This window comes from Marmota flaviventris, chromosome 14, assembly GCF_047511675.1.
Source record: "Marmota flaviventris isolate mMarFla1 chromosome 14, mMarFla1.hap1, whole genome shotgun sequence".
NCBI classification, from domain to species: domain Eukaryota; kingdom Metazoa; phylum Chordata; class Mammalia; order Rodentia; family Sciuridae; genus Marmota; species Marmota flaviventris.
Window position 1 is genome coordinate 52,961,314 of NC_092511.1, and position 15,994 is coordinate 52,977,307.

The following is a 15,994-nucleotide window of genomic DNA, read 5'->3' on the forward strand; positions in this document are numbered from 1 at the left end:
TGACATTCATAGGAGAAAATACACTGAGCAAGTTGTGACTCAAAAAGGGAAACTGTTTTGAATGACTGCAGGACTATAACACAGCAGTAACTTTTTATGGCATGTTATTGAGGGTGTTTTTTTTTTTTTCTCGGTTTTATATTTTTGGCTTTCTTAGTATATGCTACAGTCTAGACCTCCAAACATGCCTATAACACTACATTGGGCTTTTAGTAAAATATACATCTTCACCCTGTATGAATCTTGCACGTTTAAGAATTCATGTTCCTTGTAGTCAACAAAAAAGGAAGTAACTCCTCCAAACAGCTTTCTCTCAGGCAGTATAACTAATTTAAAAATGAAGGACGAGACTTACTTTCTGTATAGGGATTTTACTATTTCATCTCCCTAGTGATTGATGTATATTGAGAAAGAATAATTTAATAAAAATTACATTTTAATTTTCTAAAACAATAAATTAGTAAGTGGCATTCTGCACTACTTATTATAGAATCCAGTCAAATATAAAGCATGTCAGGTACTATAATCAAAGATGATAGCTAATGCTTTTGTTGCATCTATTTCCCTTCTTCTACAATAACACCCTGCTTTTCTTTGAGAAGTTCTTCTCCCTTTTTTTCTCAGTCCAGCTGATTGTACTCCCAGCACAATCACAGGGACAAACATATGACATTAGTCTGTCCAATCAAAGCATTCCACCCCACTTGCCACAGTGATTGGTTCACAGACACACAAGTCTCAAAACAGGCTAATGAGACCAAACACCACCAAGGCTTTATACAATCGTCTGCTAGGAAGTGTCCTTCTGCCTGGGAAGCTAAAGCAGACTATTACTTCTGCCTGTCTTTACTAACCACAGGGGGATAATGCACCTAAAAATGAAGACACCCTGAAAACAATGAAGAACGGTGGAAAAACTGTCTTCTTGAAAATATTATTTGAGAAGTGCCAGGTTCAAGGGCAGAGGAGGCTCACATTACCAGCCTGTCCCTGCCCTGCCGTCCCCTCTGGTACAGGTCCCAGCCCCTTCGACTCCTTGTTTCCAGCCTTCCTGGCAATGCTGGGAGCACCCAATACCATTTTTGGCTTAAGTAGACCACAGTTTCTGTTTTTGCAACCAAGAACCTTGGCTAGTCCAATGGGCAAACAAATTTTATGATCTTTAGGGTGGAGGAGGCCTGCCTAGAAAGATAGAATCTGACTCCATAATAATCTAAAAATAGTAATAAAATCAGGAAAAAAAAACATACAGAAAAAAAAGTATATGAATATGTGATTCACAAAAGACGACTATTAGTCAATAGACACATAAAAATTAAAATTAATGAGAAGAAAATACATGTAGATTTAAAAAGAAACAAGCAAAAATACTAAAGATCAAACAAACAGAAAGAAGTCTTGGGAGGTCAATGTAGGAGGATGCAAGTTCAAGGAGAACCTCAGCAATTTAGTGAGACCCTCAGCAACTTTGCAAGGCTCTGTCTCAAAAAATAACATTTTTTAAAAAGGTTGGGGCAGGGGGCTGAGAATGTAGCTTAGTGGCAAAGCACCCCTTGATTCAATCCACCATACCAAAACCAAAACAAAACAAAAACCTAGAAAGATCCTAGCCTTTCAAAACAATAAATCCTAAGAAGGCAAAAAACATTTTTGAATCATTGAAAAGATAGCACCTGGCATGTAGTAGGTATTTGATAATTATTAAAATAATGAGTAAATAATATCAGGAAAGAAGAAATTTAGGTATAATGAACTAGACCTTCTCATGCACTGATAGTAGGAGCTCATACCAGTACAGTCACCGAAGCACACTAGCAACTTATAAAAATGTTTTATTATATATTTTGCTAGAATCAGCAAGCCCATTCCTAACAGACTTATCCTATGGAGGAAAATGGAAAAGTGTGCAAAGATGTCAGTATATGTGATGTTCCCAACAGCACACTGCTTATAAGAGTCTAAATGAAAAGCAACACAGATGCCTGAAAATATGGTTTGTTGAATAAATTATAATATATCCTTTCACATTGGAATATTATTCTGCTATTCAAAACATGGAAAGATTTCTATGACAGAAAATAACAGAAAGCAAAACAGCATCTGTAATATGATTTTATTCACTGTTGTTTAAGACAGCGATTGAGTGGAGGGCTTGGTGGAGGTGGGATATACTTTTATGATTTGTATCTCTTGCACAAACATACATTATCTTTATGATTAGACAAAATAATAAGAAAAACCACACATGGAGGCACATACAAAGAATTAGGACAATTTCTAAAAGAGTAAAATATAATATGAATTCAGTTAAGACATAAGATAATTTTAATCTATTCTTTATGGCAGTATAAGCCTAAACTTTTACCAAGTTGAGCTAACAGGGAATAAAATCCTCCCTTCTCATTTAGAGGGGTAGGACCTAAGGAAAAAAAACAGACTAGATCAGCTATGGAGGTGACGCATCCTAAGAAAATCACTTGTTTTATCTTATACATGATGCTCTTCTGAATTTCATACAAAAAGCAAAAGCATCTGAGGAACTATGAAAGAACTGTTCAAGGCCACCAGGAGTTGTTCAAATGATCATTGCATCAATTCTGCCCAGTCAGAAAGACACTTGAAAACACATCCAAAATGTAATGGAATTCTTTTGTCCTAAACTACCAAAAGATCTCTTTATTTTGCTGAAAACCCGAATATCTTCACTCACTACCTATTCCCAAATCCTCAGACATATAATCAATTTAAAAAGTAGGAAGTAAATCAAGCACAGTAGCACACACCTGTAATCCCAAACACTTGGGAGGCTGAGGCAGGAGGATCAAAAGTCCAAGGCCAGCCTGGGCAACTTAGTGAGACCCTGTCTCAAAACAAAAGAAAAAAAAATTAAAGGGCTGGAGTTGTAGTTTAGTGGTAGAGCACTCCTGGGTTCAGCCCCCAGTACTGCAAGCCAAAAAAAAAAGAAAGAAAGTAGTAATTTAAAATGCTGGGCATGTAATGTGGAAGTAGTATCCATACCAGGAACAGTTAACGTCACCCATGTTATTGGCCTTCTTTAGTAAACAGTACAACCAGAGCAGCTGGAAGTTTTGTTTCAGTCGCCCATAAGATTCAGAAGAACTTACAATCTCAGGAATTTTACCTTTCAAACAGGCATCTCTCTGCAAGGGTACCATAATTAGTACAATAAATTCAAGTTAATTTTGTAAACTCTCCCCTTGTCTTTAAAAATTAAGAAATCTGGAAATCCAAGCATATTAAACTCCATCTCAGAATGTGTGTTCAAGCCTAAGCACTCTAGCCCAGTGGTGAAGGCCTGGAGGCAGAGAAGAATATAGATTCTGCTCTGCCACATATTAGTGAAGGCCTACCCTCTCTGTGCCTTGGTTTCTTCATCTAAAGAGTAGGGGTAACAATAAACTCTACTTCACAGAGCTACAACGACTAAAGAAGTTAATAAATATAAAGCATTTAGGACAATTTACAGCCAAAAAATGCTCCAGAAATATTAGTTATTATATGATTATAGGATAAAAATGATTTTAGTACTGTAATGCTATGGAATAGCCATGAAACCAGCCAACTAGAATTTAAATTTTATGACTTTTTTGTCATTCAACTCACTGTGGTTCTGACTTTTTAAACATGGAGAATAATGAATTTTAATTCTCTGAGGTACTTCTAAACATAGGTTATATAGTACAATTATTTCAAAGAGCTCGGAGGCTTGGTCTAATTATTTTCTGAGTCAAAGTGTGATAATTTTTTCATATAGACAATTTCTAAATGTGGACATGTTTATCAGCTACAGGTTTTATTCTGAAAAAAAAATTGCAAACAGGGCAGATATACTTCAAAGGAGTGGTAATGAGAAGTTTATGCCAGTAATTACTACACATTTGAAAGGGACCACTGCAAAAAACAGATATGAAAAGCCTAGTACTAAAAATGCTCTAATCTTAGATCTACTGGGTTTTTCCCCACTCTATCAAAATGAAGCTGCTTTCTTTTTACTATTTTATCACTTCATCTTTAGCCACCCTTTAATTTCATCAACACATCATTAGACTTCTCTTCATTGCCCCTTTTCAATAGAGATGCTCTTTTTAAATAAATTCCTCTCTCTCTCCCCTCCCCGTCTTCTCGCTTTTGCTCTCATAACTCATGAAGCCTAAATCTGGCAAACTTATATCACTTCACCTAAAAGAGTCTGTCTTGAACACACAGGGCACCATTGGTTTTGGCAGGAACAATCCATCGATCTTACGTTTATTAGGAATCTCCTATATCCCAATGCATTTATTGTTTATCTTAGTCCAAAGACTACAATTTTGTGTCTGATAGGTGTATTTGTTTTGTTCTGAGTTTTGAGAGAGATCTCTTTTGGGCAGATTCAATTTTTTTAAGTCATAAATAAGCACCCCTCCCCGACCCCTTTAGTAGTAAAAATCCAAACTTTTGCCAGCAGCTCTTTCATCTGGGCTCCATTGGAAAGGCAAGATTATCTTTTTGGGCAACAGCCCAAGCTCTAGTAAAAGTCTGACCTTGTGATGTAAGTTGTAGTCTAATGTCAAATCACACTTACAAATCAACACACACCACTACTATAACAGTCACTTCTAACATCAATGAGTGCTTTGCACTTACTTGGTCCTCATAACAAGGCTATGAGGTAGATACTGTTTTCAAATTGACTTTATAGATGGGAAATCGGAAGAAAAGAGAGATGAAGTAACACGAACAGTCACACATACTATGATTCAAACCCACATGGTCTAAGCCAGGGCCCATGCTCTTAACAAATATATCATACTTTCTCAAAGATAATTTTGGACAAGCAAGAAATAAAAATACAGTGGTGTGAGCTACATAAGTATGCATTTAATTTAATCAAATCCAATGTGCCCAATTTAAAAAGGAAAGCTGAAAAATAATGATTTAGATAGTATAGGCAATTCCCATTTTTATTCATTGTATGCCTAGAAGTCAGAGACAAAAAACATTCTTTTCTACCCTCAGTCAATTTCAGTTCTTAAGTGCCCCTTCTTAAAGACACAAGTATTTCTCCTTAATGAGAGTATTTAATTAACTTGAGTGTGATTTGAATGCAGAGAGTCACATTTTTCATATAACATTAGTTGTATGCAAGTCAACTATTTCATTTTGTGCTCAATTGAAGAAGATGATTCCATTGCAGCTGGGGAAAATGGGCTCTCTGTGGAGATGGAATGTCGGTCCTCCCCACTGTGCACCTTCCTATGAGATTTATAAGAGCAATTTTGACCAAATGCAATTTTTCCTTACATGCTAACTTCAAAACCTGTCCCCTGCCTTAGATATCACTGCACTACATGCATTAGCACTGTGTGCCTTATCCCAATAACAGAGTTAACAGAGGCCAGATAATTACAGAATGCAATTCCTGCTCATCAAGGTCATTGCTGTGGCTTTGCAGTCCCTTGTATTCCTCATAGCAACTGTTTCATTTTCCTCCCTCTCCACAAAATCTCAAACAGATCCACACTCCACTCACAGTCTGTAGCAGATAATAACATGTAACTTTATAAGAAAGATGGGGGACACGCAGCATCAGTTCTCTCCACTTACTTTCACCACTAACCTCTGTATCCTCATTGAGCCCCCTCCCTCTCCCAGCCCCATTCGACAAATTGGAATAACCTAGTCTCACCACTTGACTGAAACTGTACTCCCTGAGGCCACTGATGATCTGCTTGCCAGGTCTAATTACTTTTTCTTACTCCATCTCTGTCTCTCTTAGTCTACACCCTACTTACAGATTTGAAGTTCATTGTACAAAGAAAAATACAGATGCCAGGGCCATACCCAAAGGTTCCAACTTAATTGCTATTGGATTGTCAGAGGCACAGTCACCTGCTTCAAGTTCCCCAAGTGATTCAAATGGGCAGCCAGGGTCAAACCCACTACTCTTCCACATTAAGTCCACTCATGAATACACCCTTCTATTTGGACCTCTTGGTCACCGTGATGTAATACTTAATAAATATTTCTATTTTTTCTACTATTCCTCTTCAAGATCTTTGTTTAGAAACTCTCTGATTCCATTTGCTCTGCCTATTGTTCATTTCCCACTGACTCATTAATTTAAGGAATCTAATAATTCCAAATCTCCCTATGCAAACCTGAGCTCCAGCCTCAGCTCCTGACTCTCACCTTTCACAGATGTTGCATCCTGGAGTTCAAATTCCACATGTCCAAAAACATCATGCCAGGCCAGTGAATTGCTCTCTCCATTCTCCACAGATGGAGCTATTTCAAACTCTGCACTTTCCTCAGTCCCCTCATTCTACCACATCCCCCCTCTCTCCTACTTCACAGAGAAAACAGAAACCATCTCTCTTAACCCCTACCTGATAAAGTGACTTACACATGTATTCCTTCTCTGCATCTCAACCCCTCTGGGGCTCTTATTTTCAGTCTCTCTGGGAACCAGGATCTATCAATTATTTCCTTTTCCTCTTCTGGACTCTTCCCATCAATCTAAGAATATTGAAGCCTTTTCCAGTAAAACAACACAAAAACAAAGCCCTCAAGAAACCATTCAACTCCATGCATTCCTTAAGTATCAGTCTTTCTTGCCTTTGCAGCTAAATGAATTAAATTGACTACACTCACCTTTCCCCCTTCTCAGTCTCTTGGAGGCTCTGCTCCCTCAGGTAGTCCTCAGGCTGCCATCCTTCCCTGTTCACTTACACACTCTCCTTGTATTCTTCCATTTACTCCATGATGTCAACTGTGGGCTCTATGCTGATGCTTCTCTACCCAGATCTTTAATGAGATTCAGGTCTACAAATTAAACTGCCTAAGTCTATTTCTCTGAAAACTTTCATAGGTAAATTTTAAGTTCAACATGCCCAAACCAGAACAAAGCCTCTTTTCCCTGTCTTCAAATCTGGTCCACTTCCTCTCTCAGTGAAAAGTATCAACCATCATCCAACCAGTTTCCAAAGCCAGAAAGCTGGGCATCATCCTGATCTTCAGGCCTCTCCCTATATTCACCCTATCTCAGAAAGCATCAAGTTCTGCCCATCCCACCCCAGCTGTTTCAGTTCAGCTCAGGCAGAGACTATCTCTTGCTTCAGTTTTACTGGAACAAAATCCTACCTGGCCAGGACAATCTTTCTACATATACACCATGTCACTCAATTACTTATGACTAATGAAAGGTGTGCATTTAACCTAGGCACAGGACTAGACAGATTTATGGGACAGAAGATAGTCCATAAACAGGCTCAGAAACAGAATTTGACAAATGATGACATTTAAAACAGCATTTAAAATCTGTGGGAGAGGAGTTGAGACAACAGGCTATTTAGTTTGGAAAAATGAAAGTTGCATCCATACCTCATAAAATGAGCAGGTATAAATTCCAGATAAAGATCTCAATGTAATAAAAGAAAGTATAAAAGAACATGGAAGAAAATATGAGAGAATAGTTCTTACCAATCTGAGGATGAAAAAGGTACTTGAATAAAAGCCCAGACTTTTTAGGACACATGAATCTTACCCTTGCTCACCCCTTTATCTTGTCTCCCCACCACCCCTAGCTCCTGCTCTCCAGTCATAGGGATTTTGTGCTCCAAGAGATACACCATGCATGCGGGCACCTGAAGGCCTTGCCAGTGTTTTCTGTGTCTCCCTTAATTTACCAAACAGTCCATCCACTTCCTCCTGATTTTAAATACTATATTTATCATATATTAAATTTAGTTCTAAAGTCTTTTTCTGGATTCTATTCTGTTTTGTTCTAATGATCTGTTTGTCCCTTTTTTTTTTTTTTTTTTTGGCGGTGTTGTGGAGTGAAGGGTCTCCTGCATGTTAGTAAGTGCTCTACAACTGAACTACATCCCTAACCCACCATAATGTTTTAGATTTCAGTATACTTTCCTTCCTACTTGTCGGGACTGTTCCAAACTTTGAGGGCTACTGGAATCAGCTTATTAAATCCTATTAAAAATTCCAATCTGGGCACATTGGCACATGTCTATAGTGCCAGCTACTCAGGTTCACTTGAGCTCACAAGTTCAAGACCAGCCTGGGCATAATGAGACCCCTTCTCAATAAAAAACACACACACAAAAAAATGCCATTGGTACTTTTAGTTGAAATCGCATAAATGTACAGATCACTTTTGGGAATACTGACACCTTCCCATCTGAAAATATATTCTTCTGTATGTATTTAGCTCTTCAGCGAAAGTGATTTTGTAATATACATCTTACAAAATTACTACTAAATTTTTTCCAAGGTATTTTATAATTTTAATAGCTGGGTGATTGGCATTTTATTTCATTATATTTTCAAAGTGATTGGAAAGCTGTCAAGTTCTGCATACTCTCTTTGCATCTGGTCACTACTGTTTTCCCTTACCAGTTCTGATAGTACTCCAGGAGACTCAAAGTATTGGGTTCTATAGGAAAGGGGCAGGGTTGTGGTTAAGAAGCGGCAGCTGAAGCAGGTTTGTATGCAAGATAATTAGGTCCATTTAAGACATGTTGAGTTTAAAGCAGACAACATTATACTTAAATGAAGACCTCCTAAAAGTACCCAGAAGTACAGAACTGTAGCAGAGGGGAGAGGTCAGGGCTGGACAAGATATAGCAGTCACATGCACACAGGTAAGAGTCGAAAACACTCCAGAGCAAAGTTCATGCCAAGATTAATGAGGGAAAAATGTTACTCTGTTCCAAAATCTGGATGAAAAATAGAAAGAAAAAGTGTGGTGGTTTCATATTACATTGATTGAGTATAGAACTGTAAAATGTACTTTTCCAAAAAGGATTTCAGGGGACCAAGGGTGGGGTCTCCTGATTGCAGATCTGGCTACCACATTACTACCATGGGATTCATGTGAAAAAAAAGAAAAAAGTTCTAATGATCAAAAGTGAAGGCAGGAAACGGGTGGAGGGAAGGGGAAATGCTGAACTACAAGGTCATGGTCAGGAAACCAATTTGGCAAGGCATGTGGAAAACCAAGGCATATAGAATCAAGTACCACATAGAGTAGTGCACAGCCCAAAGCCAGCTTTGTTTTCATTAGCAGGATTCAAATGGCAGAGTGAAGGCCAGTGCCTGCCATCCACAGAGGAAACCACCTCAAAACACCTCAAAACTCCCTTTTTAAGGTTCTCTTTCTCTCTCTCTCTCTCTCTCTCTCTCTCTCTCTCTCTCTCTCTCTCTCTCTCCCCCCCCCCCCTTTCTCTCTTTTTAATTACTCTTCTTTGAAAAACTGAGATAGACACCTAAGTGGAGTCTGGACAAAAGGCTACCTAGGTCCTAAGAAATGTATTAATAATAAATGCCTAATGTTGATTGTCAGCAATATATAAAGTCTCCTTTTCATTCATTTCCATTATTTCTAAGCAAGTCAAAGAATAATGTGTGTAAATCATACAATAAAAGCAAATTAAGATGTAGTATGCACAGTTAGATCCTAATTTTATGAAAGGTGTGTATGTTCACTGAAAAAACAAAAGAAGCACATTTATCAAAATGTTCGAAGCAAGTATCTAGCAAAATGCAGCCTAGTTTTTATTTTTAACATATTATTTCTTCATTTTACATAGTTTTATACAATGAATATATATTGTGTAATAATAAGAAAAATATGAAATAAGAAAAAAGTGTTTTAAAAAATAAATCAAAGTGTCAATGTCAAAGAAAAACAATCACAGTGGTAATACAGAATTTCAGATTACTCAGGAAGACAGCAATTGTGATTAAATCTCCAAATTTTCAGAATATAAGCAATAAAATAAAGAATGATGCACACCTAAATTTCTCCTTTGGAGAAAGCCAGAATAAAAAGATTTGTTGTTGTTGTTGTTGTTGTTTTGTTTTAAGGGATAATCATGAAATCCACAGAAGCAAGTGTGGCAGCAGGAGGAGAATGTGATGGCACTTTCATGGTGCAGGTAGAATGCACAAGGACACAGAAGACAATCAGCTCAGAAACGGCTCCTTGAAAACAGCAAGTGAAACAGGGCCATGTCTTTGGGAAAAGAATGCAGCATCTCTCTGGAATGACACAGTCCACAGGGTTAACTGTCGTAGAGTCCAGGGGTAAGGTTTCTTCCTAGCCCAGTCACAGAGGAAGGGTGGAGGCTAAACCTGCCTTCCCTGAGCCATCTCTTACCCGGCCCGGGCTCTTCCTCCCGTCATAGCTGACCAGGCTGCTTCCAGATGCTTGGTACTTCAGAGTTCCTCCCAAGTCCTGTGCCTCCTCCTTCTCTAGCCCTCCCGGGGACACAGGCTTTCAAAGCTCGGAGGGAAGAGGCTCCTGAAAGTAGCTAAGTGGGCAAATCACAGCCCTCCAAATTGAGGGTGGAACACTGTCTGCCAGAAGACACCTGCCTAGAAGGGAAAGTCAGCAGTAGTTTACCTGTGACCAGGTGTCAGAAATGGGTATGTTTGTTATGCTCAACTGAGTACTTATTTGTTAAATGTCTTCAACATATGAAGTACTTGCTAGGTGCTGTAGGAGACATAAAGAAATAATTACCCACAGTCCTAAGGGAGCTAGTCTTGACAGGAGAGATGTGGGGAAATAAAGGAAGTCGATAATAATGCAATTCAATATAATAATGTGAAGTTACATCATAGTGCAGGTTAAGAGTGAGCTCTGGAGTCTGTAGGTTGAGCCTGAAATCTATGGCTTTTAGCTGTGGGACCCTGAGAAAATCACTGAACTTCTCTGTGTCTTAGTTTCTTCCTCATAAAATGATGATATTAGTGGTACCAACTCTTGGGTTTGACAGGAAATGTAATTAAAGAATAAAGAGCTTAGAACTCTGCCTGGCACATACTAAAATGTTGGCTGTGATTTTGTGTCTATTATGTAGCAATGTGCTAACGATTTTACATCTCATATTAAATAAGTTAACTCTATTATTAGCCCTGTTTGTAGATGAGGGTCAAAGAATTAGGCAATTTGGATAAGATCTAGAGAGAAGAAAAACAGTTGTGACCTGAGCCCACATCTGACTGAAAATGAAGCATGTGATTTTATTACTTCTATTATTTCTACACAAGAGTAGCAGCTAACATGTGTTTAGGGCTTACCCTGTACCAATTATTATTGTTTGCATAATTGCAGTTGTTCTCACAGGATACTGTTTGATCCCATTTTACAGGCAGAAGAAGCCTAAGCAGAGAGAGGCCTGCATTCATGCTGGAGAGCATGGTGCTGTCTGTCAGCACGTGAGGCTGGGTCCACCACTTCCAGGTCCAGAGCAAAGCACTTCAGGCTAGCGGGGAGCTTTAAAAGGCAGTGGGATTTCAGCAGGTCCTCCCCTCAAGGCGTCTGACTAGTAGGTACAGGTGAGGAGCCACTTGGTACACTGATGTCTTTGCCAGTGGTTCTCATAAGCCTGCAGAGGCATGTTCTGTTATAGCTTTTAAATGCTAAGGTTAAATTAGCATTATGTTAAATTCATCTAGAAATGGGGAGTCAATTAAGGTTTTCCAGTAGGCCGTGTTTTAGGAAAATTAATCTGGGAGTAATGAATAGGATGAACTGGAGGGGAAAGAGAAGTACGGCAGAGATTGACCGGCTAGAAGGCTATTGTAGGCCACAGAGCTTATTTTAGTCTTAACAAAGCTGTATATCAGATGCACAGAAAATAAATCCTCAGAAAAAGACTCACCTGAATACAAAATGACTTGCAGTTTACAGAAAAATATGCTTTAATATTCTAGATCTATATTTACCAGCTCAAATAAAATTAGGTAGTTCCTTTTAAAAATTAATAGAAGTCACAAACTTTCTGTATGTACAAACATCAAAAATTTCAAAGTAAGCTATGGAACCAACTTCAATATCCATCAACAAACAAATGGTTAAAGGAAAATATATATACACAATGGAGTTTTACTGAATCATAAAGAAGAATAAAATTATGACATTTGCTGAAATGGCTGGAACTGGAGAGCATCATGCTAAGTGAAATAAGCTAGACCCAGAAAGTCAAGGGTTGAAAGTTTTCTCTCACATGCAGAAGCTCGAACAAAGAAAGAAAAAAACAAATGTGTGTGTGCGTGCACATGTGATGGGGGGGGGGGCAGGATTCCATGAAAATAGAAATCGGTGGAGTAGAGGAAGGGGATTGAGGAGGAGGGAGGAAGAACGGAAAAGGGAGGAACAGTGGAATGAATCTTGCCAAACTTTCCTATGTACCTATATGAATATACCACAATGAATTTCACCTTTTTATCCATGGTGCAGTAATTTTTTTTAAAAAAGCTATAAATGAAAAAAAAATTCTGAAACATACTAAATATATAAATATGATTTAATTGACTTAGCACTTTATGAAGAAAAGAAAACCTAGAATTTTATAGAGATTTATAGTTTTAACAAAATAGTGACATAAGCTTTTTTTGGAAATACTGAAGAAAAAAGAATATAATTTGTGGGGTTTTTAAAAAACATAATAAAGGCTATAGCTTATTTAGAGAACTATAAATTAATGAATTGAGTTATTTAACTTAAATTATAGATGAAGATGTATTTGTGAGATGCTAAATTTAAGAGAATTTAAAATTTAAAAAAAAAACTAAAAAAACTGTAAAATAAGAAAGCTCCATAATTTCTGGGTTCATTATTATGAGAATGTTAAAGAATGTGAAAGAAGGAACTGTGACACTCACTATAAAGATATTATAGGCTTGACTCAATAAATTCACTCCTAGGAATCTATTTTGGAGAAATAATCTATTTTGGAGAAATAAAGGCATATGTGGAAGATACAACATGCAGTGTTTGTCTAGGACCCAAAAAAAGAAACAATATAATAATCTGACATTAGAGAATGACTTGATAAACTGTAATTTATAAATAGAATGTTTACATTAGTAAATAAATTTCTAATATAAAATGATATAAAAATATAAGAAAATTATTGTTATATTTTAAGTGCATATTCTAGCATACAGAATTATATCATGCATTATATATTATTTAAAAACATGCATACATGGAATAAGCAAATGACAAAGTTTTTCAAAAGCAGTTCAATGGTTGCAATTGCGTTTTTTAAAATAAAAGTTTCAATGCTGTCTATTGTCTTTTTTATTGTCTTTATATCCATATTGACTTTTTACTTTCTTTAAGGCAGAGGAAACTTCCTAAAGGAAAGCCACCTCCCTCCCCTTAATCTCCCTGATTAACCATGTATGGTTCTGCCTAATTAATCTCATTTCTAAGGCAGCACTAACATTAGCCTTTCTTCTCATCCTTAACATTTATATTAAATGGAAATGGCATAAATCACTCTCCTCTCCCATGACTCTGAGTCCAGGGCTAATAGGGCAAATGCACACCCATACTCCTTCCTTGATTTCTGGATATCAGAGTTCTGCAGCTGCATGAATTGGTTTACAACAAAACTCTTCCTATTTCTAAATAAAGAATTACTCTGTACTCCTAAGTTGGTTTTATCTAGCCATTAGATAAAGAATGCCTGAAAAAGGGAGAATGAGATTCAAGAAAGAGCTCAGATGGTTTCCAGAGAAATGGTGATTGCCTAGATTATTCTAGAAATAATCTAGGAAGAATCATAGTTATGAGCAAGTGGCAATGAAAACACCTCATCTTGAACAATTTTTCCAATTTTCTAGGCTCAATGGGTATTTTCAAAAAAAATTGTCCAGCTTTTTCTCTGCACCTTTGCATCTTAGAAATAACCCAAACTTGTGGTTTGAATTGGGCTAACATAGATCTTGCAGAATAACTGGCAGACACTGGATAATGGTGGATCCAATAAAGAATGAGCTTGTCCTCTGACCAAGCACCTGCCTCCCATTCCCATTCTCTCCATGTGGGCCCAAATACCACGGTTTGTGGCTCACCACCTGCCCTCATGACTTCGCACAGCCTCTTTTCTTCAGGGAAGGCATATGTCCATGGAAGCACACGAACTTCTTCTCCTCTCTCAGTTACTACCAGAATTAACTTCCTAGACGACAGTTCTCACCACATCACTTTCCTCTTCAACTCCTCCTGCATCAGCTTGCCAAATTCCTTGGCATGAACCTCAGGTCTCTCCCCCTCTGGTTCGTATACTCTTTGCCCTTTAAATTTAGAATGTATCCCCTTAACATGCTCTGCTCCCATCACCTAGAACCACTCATTACTTTCCATATAAACCCTGAACAATGTCATCTCCAAGTTTTTCCTCACATATTCCCTCTCTCTGAAATGCCCTTCCCCCCTTCATCCTCACTGTCCCTAATCCTAACTGTTCTTGAAGATTTTGTTCAAATAATACCTTCCTTCAGAAACCTTCCCTGCCAGCACTAACAAAATACCATGTTGTTCCTCTTAACTGTCATCATAATTTGCATCTCTACTTGGCATTCATGCTACCTTGGAAATTTCTGTAGTTGTGCATAAATCTCCCTCCACCTCAAAAGCACTGACAGTATCATCTCTTCTGTACTCCTCATAATTGTTGAATCAATGAAGGAAAAAGTTTTGGTTAAGGTAAAACTACATACATTTGGGGTGGTGTGTGTGTGTGTGTAAAGTTCCCACTGGTGTAAAAGTCAAAATGAGTAGAGTTCCAGGTTGGCCTAAATAGTATATTTAGTACACATATAACTCATGAGCTTCCCAACCCTGGTTGTACACTTTTTACCTGAGGTGCTACAGGTATGGTGGCATCTCACGTTTGGAGATTCAGATTTGACTGGCTGGGCAGGACCCAAAGCATGGGGTATTTTGTTATTTAAGCTCTTCCAGTAATTGAATGTGCAAGCCAGAAGGCAGATACAGTGTTAATAATCCGAGTCCAAAAAACAAGTATATGGTTCAGTGCAGGCAGAATGCACCCACTCCCACCTTAGAATTCTCTCCCCATTTCCCAGGTCCACATGAAGCTTAAAATCTCTTGAGTTCCCCATCTTGGCCTGCCCTTTCCCTAGCCCTTCCATGAGGAAAGTTTCCTACTGTGCCCCGCACCCCCACCCCACCCTACCATCAGTTTCTCCAAGAAGTAGAGTTAGATATTTGGGGAAAAAAAAAAAAAAACATTGTCATAAAAATAATTTATATCATATGGATCATCAGTGAACCTTTTCTTGGTTTTCATAGACCATAAGAACTACTGTTTGATGAGAGCTTACTATATTTTAGGCATGGGGTCATGAACACTACATGTACACAGGTCTTAATTTAATCTTTAGGGAAACCCTGGGAGGCAGGTTTAATTATTCCTATTCACAGAAGACAAAACAGACTTGACAGGAAAGGTGAAGCAATCTGCCCAAAGGTCACACAGCTGGGAAGTGGTAACGCCCAATTTCAAGTTCAAAGATCAGGCTCCAAAGCTTATGCTTTACAATATAACCTCTTTGCCAACATTAAAGAAGAACCATGATACGCCCCCCCCACACACACACACACACAATGAGTTACTCTATTTAGTGGCATATGACAAGGATTAAAAAAAAAAAAAAAGAACTATGGTAGTGGGCTAGAGGGCAAGAAAGTACCACAGTAGGACCAGATAGCTGTGTTCTTGGGATCTGCTTCCAGAGACCGTTTCAGTAATTTTCTCCCCTCCTTCCTCCACTCTGACCCTCCAATTCTATGTGAGCCAGCGTCTTCTGCGGCTGCAGCATCTGGGCCTGGTTAGAAGGGGAAACTGGGGCAAGAGCAGCAGCCATTTGTATGAAGGATTGCTTATAATTAGAGACTGCCCTATTTGAAATGCATCAGGAAAAGCACAATTAGCAGATTCATTTATTAGATTTCTGTTATACTTCACTTGTGAAACACTTGGATTAAGACCTTATGCTGGGACTGGGGTTGTGGCTCAGTGATAGAGCACTTGCCTAGCATATGTGAGGCACTGGGTTCAATCCTCAGCACCACATATAAATAAATAAAAAATAAATAAAGGTTCATCAACAACTAAAAAAAAATTTTTTTAAAGAGACCTTATGCTTAAAATAA

At 38.0% G+C, this 15,994-nt stretch overlaps 1 protein-coding gene across 3 annotated transcripts in view; it reads right to left on the reverse strand.

Moving 5' to 3' along the window:
• The window catches only part of Sertad2 (SERTA domain containing 2), a 154,980-nt gene that overhangs the window by 109,609 nt on the left and 29,377 nt on the right, over positions 1 to 15,994 (reverse strand). The window contains exon 1 of one of the 3 annotated variants that reach the window (XM_071601646.1): positions 2,784 to 2,874. The exons of the other annotated variants lie outside the window; for them this stretch is intronic. The gene's annotated coding sequence lies outside the window, so the exon portion shown is untranslated. Of the gene's footprint in view, positions 1 to 2,783; positions 2,875 to 15,994 lie in introns of those variants that run through there. 3 annotated transcript variants of the gene reach the window in all.